The following is a 12,712-nucleotide window of genomic DNA, read 5'->3' as shown; positions in this document are numbered from 1 at the left end:
ACCACATAGTATAATTCTTTGTCGATAAAGCTTATCTAATATTAAAGGGATATTGTTTAAACATTGATCGTATTATAAAGCATATTTATATAGATTGATAAATAAATTTTCAATGTGTAGATGGTATTTAAAAAAGTATAATTTCCATTTTTCTATTTGTTTGAAAATTTTAAGGAACGATATAATATCCCATTTTTTCGATTTTTTCCATTTTCCGCGCTTCGTGATAGCGTATTTTTGCAATATGTGAAAAATATTTATTACCTTATTATACAATATTTCAGCTTCAGCTGTATTAAATCCATGACGATATCGTTAAACAATGGCCTTCTAAAAATTATAATGCACAATATTTTTCAGATGAATAATTGTCGCTCAATTTATGCAATAATCTATTAGAGTTAAAAACAATTAACAAGTATCAATTAAGATATCGCACATTTACTCTTGATTGAGTGCAATCAATTCAATTCTAAGTACCGCGACTTGTGTCCTTTCATAGAAGTATCGGCAAAGAAACTCAATAAATTATCCAAGTTCCACGAGTTAAGCAGTAGAATCTAAAACGACCTCTTTCATCGTCTCTCTCGTTCGATACGGAGAGTAGCTTGATTGCAATAAAGTGTTGAGAAGAAGGAATAAGCTTAAATGCTGGTGACATGCGGCATCTTTGCGTAAAGAGGTTGAAAAGTAAATTAATATAGTTTGTCGCGCGCTTTATCGTGGCATGGGAGTGGCGAAATTGACTGTCGTGCGATAATTTAGGCCTTTGATTTGCAAATTACCAATAGTAATCTCATTTCTATACATTAATATTAAATTTTTTTATTATTATATTATTTAAAATTTTGTATAGAAAAAAAAAAATAAATAACATCAGTCATTCACATAGATCTATCAAATACAATTAATAATTCATTTAACGGTCTTGCGTATTGACCGTAAGATTTTTTATTTTTTCTTTGCTATTTTTTCTTTCAAACAACAATCTATAGAGCAAAATTTATGTCATTTATGTCAATTAAAATGATCTGTTGTACATTTGATACGAAACGAATTGACTTAATTTGACAAAAAAAAAATATATATATATATATATATATATATATATATAGGTATAAAAGCACGTATGCATGTGTAAATTAATATTATTAAATATTTTATATTAGATTATTTTACTTTAAAAATTCTTCGCTATAGTACGAAAAAGATGCCGCGGAATCTGCATTAATACTGATTGATTGACATCGAGTATTTAATATTAAAATTTACATTTAATAAATTATAAATTACGACATATTTTTACAATATTGCTCTAACTAAATTTTTTTAATACAATATCTTAAAAGGATTAAGAATTATCTGAAAATGTATACTAAGTAAATGAGTTCAACACGAATGTTTGCAGTAATATATATTTATACTTTTATGTTACATTATTTTATTTAAATCATAATTTTTATAAAAAATGAAAATAAAAAAAATACATATATAATATTGTTGTTTCCATTTATAATAGAACTAATCTTCCCGAAAGCATCAAATTTAATATATAATTATTGTTAAGTATCATTATTCCCACACAAAAATGACTATTGATATATTGTCACTTAATATTTATCATTAATTTTTGCCAAAAATAAAAGATTCTGCTTTGAAATTTATTTTTCAGAAATATATGTTTTAAAATCTATTTATTATTTCATACAAGATATATAATCTATTTTAAAGGCAAATATACTATAATATAATAGTTTATATTAAACTCAACACTTATTATATTTAGTAATAAATGGAAAATTCGCGTGAAAGATTTTAAGTGTGGTAGGAGCCTGCCAATTGCGAATACTTGGCACTATCGACCAGTTAGAATATTTACAAGCAATAAATTAACATTCTTACAGCTTTTATTTATTTATAGACGAAGCCGAGAGAGCCCCTCGTTTAATATTCGTGATTGGTATGTCAGTGCTCTCTCAACGTGTAATCATTCAATATGCAAACATTTAACTCGATCGCGAAAACGAAATATTGAAAGGAATGACGTAAAGCTTAGTAGGAAGTGTGTCTACTCCTCCGCAATATCTTTAGGACTCCGAGCGTACCGGATACCACGTTCAGCGTCCTCGTACACCGAATTAATCATTTCAGCAGCTGACTGTCGCATTAGCGACAGCGGATAAGACAAATGAACGTCGCAGAGCTTGTTAGGACGAAATCCGAGCGATGTGTCTGTGCGGCATCTCTCTCGCGCTCTAGTCATTTCACTTCCCTGCAATCTATCCTCGCTTCCCCCCCCCCTCATTCTCTCACTCTTTCACACACACACACACACACACACACTCTCTCTCTCTCTCTCTCTCTCTCTCTCTCTCTCTCGCTTTCGCTCTCTTTTCATTCAGGAGATTAGACTGCGGAGAAGGACACGACGAGACAAAGTGGCGCCATTTTGGCCTGAGATACTGTTTCGGCTGTTTGTTTATCGGCGAAGCCGCAAAGTGGACAATGACAACCAAGATTCTGCGCAATGTGCGCCGAAGCTTTTCTCCAGCTTAGCTCCATTTACCAACTTTCGTGTATAAAAGAAATTTTTAAACGTCGTATTCTCAATGAGGTAATAAAATTTTTAAACCAGCTATACTTAATACAAATTCTTGTAATATCGCGGGCAACATTCTTCCGAAAATACATATTTTTCATTTTATATTTAATTTTTAAGTCTATAGAAATCATTATGATATTTCACGATCGCTAATGTCTCTTCGTAACATAAATTATTATTGTGTACCGATAGATTTTTCATGAATTCTGTACCGCGCACAATGTACTAATAGATGGATTAAATTATTTAAATTTAAAATTGAATTCTCGCGAATACATTTAATTTTTATACTCCAAGATATGTCAACAGAGCAGTTTAAAAAGATGATTTATTATATAAATAAATTTATTATATTTACCAATAGTGTCAATATTTTACTGTACATACCATTTTTCCGATTACCTGAAATTTACCGTCCGGATATATTTTTAATAGATTTACTTAAAGTGCGCGTTACTTTAGATCATACAAAATTTACATTTTAAAATCATTTCTTTAAGTTTTCGTCGTAAAGTGACGATTCTCGCTAAATTTATATAATCTGTGATTTGTATATTTTACATAAATTTACGTTTCTGGTAGAAGAAAACGCTGGTAATGTATATTAAAAATGAAAATATCTTTTATTATAATAATGAAAATATAAAAATAATAAATAAATAAATAAATAAATAAAATAAAGAAAAAAAATCAATTTTCTCATTTCATGTATTCGGTAATTTTAAGCTTTTGGCCATTATTAACATTACACATACACAAGATATAAATACATATAAATTTTTTAACTCAAATCTGAAATATTATTTATATTAATACAACTAATTGTATAAAAGAATTTAAAGTAGATGAGTTAGGAATGGAATAATCATTTTTTCAGAGATCAATTGTTTTCATAAAAGCTAATCCGAAGAAATGAAAGCTGTACGAAGTTTGTCAGAAATTGTTTAAACATCCATGCTACACTCACGAGTATTTTCATATAAATATATAATGCATAAATATAAATTTCCAAATCTATCTAGAAATTTGTAAATTGCATTGGAAACGAATAAATAATAAAGTGTATAATAGTATTAGAATATCTGTTATATAAGAGAATTGCGAATCAGTATGAAAACGAATTTATTATAAATAAATATAAGCGCGGCAATGAATACGATAAACTTGAGATAAATAACAATATTTTTAATGGAAATTTTCTTTGAGTGCTGCATTTTCAATCGATTCAATCATTTAATAAAATTGTTGTAATATCAGCGAAATTTGCATTGAAAAACAAAAAGAAGAAGACAATACCTTCTGTCGTCATTGTCTTTAAGTCGATTGGCATAAAATATCTCAAATTTACTCTTAACAAATGAGCAGCCATTATTTCATTACTTTAACTCATTTACTGTTGAACTATTCGAGAAAACGGTAACTTGAGAATTCTTCAAAGAAGCGAAGTCGATTGGAAGTTTGAAGAGGTTTATTCATCTAGTTGATCATTGAGAGCGATCGGGAACTTTCAGCCACTTCAGCGAAATTAATTTTGTACAAATTGAGGACTTGGTAAAAAAATATGTACGATCGCAATCAATAAAGGAGCTTTGAACTAGCACCTCCCAGTAGCAGCAGCAGCAGCAGCAGCAGCAGTAGTTTAAACTTAATGAGCTCGACTGAAGGCTCGTGCGTGCCAATCGTCAGCGATTCCCATCCCGCAATAAAACATAACACGCAAACAGAATGCAGAGTGTGTTTGTGCGCGCGCAAGCATGACGCGCATTTATTCGTGCGCGTGAGTGGGAGGAGGGTGAGGGAGCGGGTTCGTGTCCGTGAGGCTATTATGTCGTCCGAGGGTGAGGATCGGTATATCAGCCGAGGACAGGATATTCATTACGGGCGTGCGAACAGTTCGGTAGGCCCTTGGTAATAAGGTCCACGCAACGCCTCATCCTGAGGCGATAGCGCACGCAGACGTCCCTCTTTTGTGCCATCGCGGGCGCATCACGCCTCTCCATTTTGCCATCCCCCTCGAAGAGTTTCAATGTTGTAACCACGGCAACGGCGCGTTACTCGCTGGGGGAATGTGTGAGGAGTGTCGAGCCACGCGCTTGCGTAAAATCTCTCGTCTTTGTGCTCGCTAGATCTGCCATTTGCGAGGCTTAGATGAAGAATGTGTGTGTGCGCGCGTGTATGCGCGTGTGTGCGCGTGTGTGAGGCTCTATTGTCGCTGGATATTCCCAGTTAATTAAAACTTTATATTCCAGCGATCCCTTGTGAGATTGCCCCACGGCCTCACCGATCGACGATCTCTTGCTGTCCTTCGACTCTGACCCTTACGCCCGAACCTTTGCGAGATGTTTCTCCCATGGGCAACACTTTCGAAAATATGCTCGTTTGTGTGGAAATTTTTGCATACTTGCAATTGTTCTAGCATTTATAGCAGAACAAGTGGAAATAAATGGCCCGTTTTGTCGATTTACACGTTTCGCCCAAAGTATGTACTAATCTTCATTTTCATTCAAGCCTTCTTCATTTTGCCCTTTGTTGAAAAGCAATAAAATTTGTTTGTAAACTCTAGCGAATATTCTTGCCTATCGATAATATCTATTTCTTTACAATGCTTCTGAAATATTTACTATTCATTACTTTTTCATATGTATTTAGCACAAAGTCGAATAAATATTTTAACTACATATTTATAATGACAATAATAACGATGATGAGAACAATGATAATAGCAAAAGCCACGGTAATAACGATACCAACAACAATCATTATTTATTAATATGTAGTTGTGTAATAACGATATTGCCAAAGCCTAATGTGAAAAAGAGAAAAATAAAAGTCTATACATAATAATTATTGTATATTTGACAAAGAAAAAAAAGAGAAAAAAAAAAATTTGCAATGATTTGTAATTTTCAACAATTAAGAAAGTGTTGATTCTACTTGAAGCTGTCAATCACTTACACAATTCTCTTTAAAAAAGCTAATAAATTGTCGATAAACCATAATGAGATCCTTGAGATAAATCTTATGATTATCCACTATTAGGGCAATCGACGTTAACGGAGGAAAATACTTGAAATTAAATTGTAATTTCAAGTTGAATGGATATAGCTTTCTTAACCGAGTCGCAATTATTATTAAAAACATAATCATCGGTTTGAAAACTTGCAAATACGTATTTAATGTGTAATAACAGTATCGTTACTCGATGAACCAGTGTTATAAAACCAACATTTCATGGACTTTATAATGGAAGAAATTTTGATATTAAAACTAATATACGTAAATACTTAAATATTGCATTTATATCTTCGTTAAAAGCAGCCGATTATTATTTTTTTATTTTGTATTAATGCGTAGTTATTTTAATGCTTGCAATTCATAATATGAGAAAAACTGTAGAATCATTATTTACTACACTCAATAAAAGGTACATTTGTTAGTCATAGAATACGTCACGAACGCAATTAGTGAATGATTTGTCGAGTACTGCAAAGTCCTTCAATGTAACGACGAAGGGCCCTTTAATCTTTGGAGTGCTCTTACGAAAACGACTGCATTTTGATTTCTATGCTCCAATATACTTCCTTAAAGTACAAATGTGCGCGTCACTTTTGAAGATGAGTAAACGATAAATTATATTTCCTCGTTTTCTTTACATTACACATAAAGCAGTAGCGTTCCACTTTAAAAATAAAAGGTCTTACTTCATCAACAGAATATTCGATTCGATAGAGAGAAAAATATTGACGTTCTTTTAAAACATACGTTTATATTTACAACTTGCATATAACATATTTACACAATGCATTTATACGCAGACTAAAGGAAATTTTAAGTATTATAGTACATTTAATGCGAAATCTCATTCATTATTTGTATAATTTTAATTAGGACGGAATAAAAAATCCTCCCCATAGACAAACATGTGCCAAAGTACATGAGTAAATTTTGCTTAAGAAATTTGAAAATAATTCAATCTTCATAAATTCTCGTCTAAGGATGTAAATAATTATGACAAATAAGATTATTTCATTACGCAGCATCTATTACGCTATTAGAAATTCATTCGGTGTGACAAAATAGCATATTCAAAGCTACACTGTCGGAGCATCGACACATAATTTAAAATACATTTACTCGTATTATAAAGTTTAAAAATATATGAAATTCATTTATCCCGCACTAAATTTCCATCATTCATTAAATAAGTGAGAACATATTTTTTACAACAACAATAAAAAATCGTATGTCTATTATTAACTAAAAATATCAATTATTTTAATATATTATTAGTCGGTTACTCGATTTTAAATCCAACGAATCATAATTAAGCAATACAACGAAGCTTTTAAAATTTTTGTCTTACCAAAAGTACAACGAAACCGCCACGTTCTCTTAATAAAACAAAACAAAAAAAAAATCATTCTTATGGATAATTAAATGATATTAATATAATGTTCCCACCTCGTAACTTTATAATGAATTCTAAACTTTTTGCAATATTTCAATTTTAGCAAATTGTCAACCCCAAGTTAAGCGATTCTGTAGTTAATGTTGATATTTTTATAAAAAAACTTTTACATTTTTGTATACTTTTCATTATGAATACATATACTTCGAAGCTTTATAATATTACCAGATTTGTTTTAAAATATGTGCCTGGCACTTTATTGCATTAAAGATTTGACAAATTTTTAAAATAAAGTTATGATAATATTGAAACAAAAAAAAAAAAAAAAAATGAAAAATGATTTTCGCCTTAAGTTAGTAAATTCATTTAATACATGTACTGTAATATTGCCTAAACGAAAAAGTAACAAATTGACAGTGACGTGTTTTAATATGAATTTACCATTCTTTTTACGCGTCTAGGCAAAAAATATTTAAAAATTTTAAAACCAAATTTATAGATATAAATTACGTACATTTATTTATACATGCGTTTCCACTTCCAAGACAGTATACTGTCATGTTTAAGTCATTGCTTTGTTAAATAATTTGATAAGATTATTCATTAATGTAACAGTTAGCTATTTAATTATTCTTATAAATTTAATTTAATATCATTACAAGATGAATTAAATCTAGTGCAAATATGTTGATGCAATATAATTGATAATATGAAATGTAATTGTAAGACGAGCTTGCGATGATCGAATAAAATATTTCTAACAAAAAAAGTTTCTACAAATACTTGACAAACAAAATCGCACATAATTCACAATTGCTTTTAAAGCCGTGCAAACACAAATGTTGAAAGATCTCGGATTGGATCTCTTACGACTAAAGAATAAAGATCTGACAAACTCAAGCTACCAGCATACGTAGTCGGAATGATGAATATGTTTTTCGAATACGCAATAGTCGCATTATACGCGCTTTGGTGTATATGTGTAAATTTCGCGCCATTAGCGCATTCCGCGTACAATATATGTGGAGAATCGGGGAGAATGTAAAGAATGCAAGGGTGTAAGGGGACACTTATTAAAGTAACACCTTTCGCATAGGGCGGGTCCATTGTGGTGCCATTATTGTGCGATGCTAACGCATTATGATTTCATTGTAATGCGTTTTCGCGGCGCAATCTTCTGTCTCGCTTTCTCCCGGGCGCTGTAATACGGCTCTCAAGTAACACCTGGTGGAGGTGTTACGTTGCCGCCATTTTCCATTATGAGCATAATTTGATATATATCGCGAACGGGCTTTTGTCAGGCCTGTCTGCGGTCGAGGCTCTTGAGATGACGAATTCGCGTTAGAATTTTGTTTCCACGCGAGCGCGTCTAAATATTGAGTTTTAGCTTCGACGAATTTTATAATATTTTACAAACTGTCATTCGAATATTATAGCCTTCGATTAGCAATTAGCACGCATCAGATGATTATAAAATATATTTTACGATAACTGGCTCAAATCCAACTTTCTACGATTTCTAATATAACGCTGGTTTTCTTTGTTCAGGAATAGTCAGTTGAGAGCCGTAGATTAGCCGCGAACATATTTAAACATTAAAAAAATTTGTTAAGAAGAATGGTTTTCGGGATTTAGACCATTTTAAACAAATTATTTGTTGTTGTTTTTTTTTTTTTCAAAGTAAAGTTTTGTGAATGTGTTAGGTTAGTTGATCATCCATTAAATTAAAATATTTCATTTTGTTATTTTTAAGAAAGCCATATATAGCAGTACTATCGCATTTAAATATTCGTATGTGCATTTACGTATTTAAAGCATTTAATAAATTTTCAATAGTTTCTCTATTACGAATCTCAAATCTTAAATTCATGAACCGAATTTACTACTTTAATAATGTTAATTTTAACATTGGTAATTTTATACTTTTGTAATCTCGGTTATCGAAAATCTTCGCAAAATAAAGAACATTTGAAATTAAAAAAAAAAATTAAGAAAAACTCTTATCCTTAATACAAACAACTGTTGTTATTATAATCTGTATATGTGTTAAAAAAAAAAAAAAAAGAAATTTTAAATAATTTTTTGTTTTTGTTATAGAGATATTTATACATATAAACATTTATAAAACTTATATATATATATAATAAATCCAAGAAGAATATTTTTTTCTTAATCTAACAATATTACTTAGTTGCAAGTTAATATTTCAATATTCTTTAATGAAATTTAAAATATTTCATTTTGATATTAAGATATGAATATAGATATAAGACAACATGATAAATAAAAATGGCGTCATAATTCTAAAGTAAAGCATTATTATTACTGTTACTATTACTATTGTTATTATTATCACTATTATTATTATTGTTTATGTTTTACATTAAATTTAAAATGAAAATATTTTTAATAGACTCAAAAAATACGCGACACTTTTATCATTTATTTGCAATAGTTTAAACAAATCGAAGAAATGCTTGTAAAGCACGAAAGAAGATTGTCTTGCGCATTCAAATATACTTAAGAGAAAATATACTTCAAGCTGCTTTGAGGTCGTTATAATTATTTAATCTTAAATATTAATGTCATGTGCATTTTATTCGTCACTTTACTAATTTTAATATTATATTATAATGTTAACGTAATGATTTAATGATTCGAAATTGTATTATTTATTACGTACGTACAATGAATTACAGATGTCGTCACTTTAAGATGTTATCTTGACATAAAGGGCCGAACACTCGATACAGTACATTGGACATTCCAAGGTATCTCAACGCGATTTTCACAGAGAAAGAAGAAAATGTGTGGGTAGCGAGTTCACGTCTTCATAGCGACTTGAGAATTTTCGTCACGTAGAAACATCGTAATAATGTTATCGCAAAAGGAGCCTCGGACGGACCTTACGTATACACGTAATGCGCATCTCCGTCCCACAGCAAACCCCATGGATTCGAGAGTCTATAGAACCAAATTCAATATGGCGAAGTCAATTGGGTGCGAGTACTTTAGGGTCCCAGCCCCACGCGTCTCCCTTACCGTTATCTCTTTTTATTCGACTTTCTCTAACGCTCTAACGGGCTTCGCTTTTGCCCGTGTGCGCGCGTGCGTGTAACTTTATTACGCGTACATAATAAAGTATCGGGTAGTTATTTCATATAGCGATTTATACCGGAAAATATACCACTGGGATATATTTTTAGTATTCGACGATATAGAAAACGAGCGCTAAGACGTAATTGTCATTCATTTGCGAATTAGATTTTTTTTTTCTTTTTTTTTTTTAACGAATACTTTCGTAAATAGAAGTGTTCTTTGATTTCTTTCTTTGCTGCGCTTTCTTTTATATTGTGTAGCACGAGCATTTGATTGCGTAAAAAATTGTTTCCTTTCTATTGATCCTTTTATGATGAATTTCTTGGTCAATGTGTGTGTCTCACCATTAGTCGATGTAAGATGGTCCTGGATTTTTTGTCGGCGTATTTTCAGTTTTCCTCTCACTTTTTAAAAAACTTATCCTCCGCAACCCGAATGCACAATGAAAATTATCTGTATTACTTCAAAATAATGGAAAACCTGAGACACATTGTAACGATTATTGTCGTTATGTTATTAACAATCGGATTAATAAGTAGAAAACTCTTGGTTTTAACGGTCGGCTGCTCGTTTTTAAAATGTCTCGTCGCCGATTATAAATCGCGACTTATCAATAACGGTTCTTCTAAATATCCATCGCCAATAACTTTGCAGTCGAAATATTTTATAAATGATAAAAACAAAACAACGCGCGGCATGATATCCACATTTAACGTAAAAGCTGGAGCTTTAAAATCGTTCCGTAATACTTTCATTGCAAATAGAAAGCTACGGGACAAAAAAAGACATATTATCTAAAAGATATAACCTTCTAATATCTTTAGATTATCTTGTTCGAGCGAATCGCGACAAACACGACGTTACCTTGTGGAAAAAAGCTCATTACAGCCCTACAAAAATAATAAAAAATTTCAGTTGCGCAGCAGTTGTCCTCGTTCCGTCTCGTTCGCATGATTTCTCCATCACCGGAGCATTAAGCCGCTTCATTCGGTGTTTCGCGTCAGCAACAGCAGCAACAGCAGCAACAGCGGCAACAGCAATAGCACACGAAAGCGCCAAAAGAATGTGCTTTCGAGGATTTGACTTTTCTCCGGGGCGCGGGCGATTGCTTTTTGTCTCGCTGCATCTGTCCGTCGTTTCTTTTGTTTCCGCGAGCCGCCGAGGAAATGACAAACAAACGAGTCTCGCAGTCCGGGCCGCGTTCGGCCGTCGCCATGGCGATGCTCGCGCCCCGCTATCGACGTTCGACTTTGCATAAAGTGACACGCGACGGGAAAAAACGCTCCCGCCCCCCGCCAAAACCTTTTTGCGCCACGAATTTCTTACCCGGCTTCGCTGTTGCCGTTTCACTGCGCCTTAAGACTTTCGAGCCCTCCGCCACGAGGAGCGCCACGTCGTATTATCGGCGGCGCCCTCTTATGATGGAAACGCCGGCGAATGATATAGCGAAGAAAGCGAATCTCCGTGTTCGCCGATCGATTTTACCCCAAGAGCCACGACGCTTGCCAATCTACGCGACGATAAGCCCCGGATAATGAAATTAGCGTCTGCGTGTAGCATTGACGTCTAAGCTTATCTAGAATTAAACGACAATTGAGAAAGCCCGTGGATCGTTATGAGGCATTTCGATAAAGCGCCTTATTAGCGACTATGACTTGCGATTTTGTGCCTTTCGTTTTAGTTTGAGAGCCCATTGAGGGGCTCCACGGTAGCAAAGTGTCCGTTACTAAACGAAGGGTACGATAAAGAAGTTGAATGTAAAGGAGTTATCGATGACTTGTGATGCGATCGTTTTAAATGCCAGCAGCATATTGACAAATATTTCGTTAACGGCCAAGAGCGCCAATGTACGCAATTTATCATTAACTTTAACGATCGATTCATTCATAAGCGAGCAATTTTCTGTATTATTATTTTTATAAATTCGACAACAATAACTGGCAATTTTGCTTTAAATTTTTTCTCACCACTCAGGTACATTTATTTATACGTTTGTGCATTGATTTACTTTTGCCTAAATATTGGCTCGAAGCGCAATATTCGGATAGCCAATTCTGATTTCAGAATTCAGTACAAGTTTGAATAAAATGTAATGGTTTGCTTTAGTAGATATTCCAATCATGTGGACCTATATATTGTAATTATAAGGCCAAAAGTACAAAAATGATCCTTAACAATGTTTATCGCAACTATATTTGCTTTAGGACCAATACAAATATTGAATGGATTTCTTGTAAAATTTTGTAAGCCATTGTTTTAAAATACTCGTGGAGTTTGTTCTGCATTATTTATCCTCAAAGATTTATTCAAAGTTACTCGTCCAATATACTCTCAAATGACAACGATGCATGAAAATCTCAAGTTTTATCGGATGGTGGCTTGATTTTAATCGAAAAATCCGACTTCTCCCATCATTTTACCATGGGCATTACATTTACTCGAACGCGTAATTCCCAATGTTAGAAATTCATGATCCAGTGGTTCTGAATTATTCTCACATGAGATGACTATAATCATCTCGATACAGCGATAAGTGGTGAGAGGGGGGGTGGGGACGAGGAGAAGGAGGAGGAGGAGGAGGAGGAGGAGGTGGAGGAGGAGGA

Source organism: Ceratosolen solmsi, unplaced genomic scaffold (genome assembly GCF_000503995.2).
Source record: "Ceratosolen solmsi marchali unplaced genomic scaffold, CerSol_1.0 scaffold2, whole genome shotgun sequence".
Classification (NCBI taxonomy): domain Eukaryota; kingdom Metazoa; phylum Arthropoda; class Insecta; order Hymenoptera; family Agaonidae; genus Ceratosolen; species Ceratosolen solmsi.
This window is presented reverse-complemented; position numbering follows the sequence as displayed.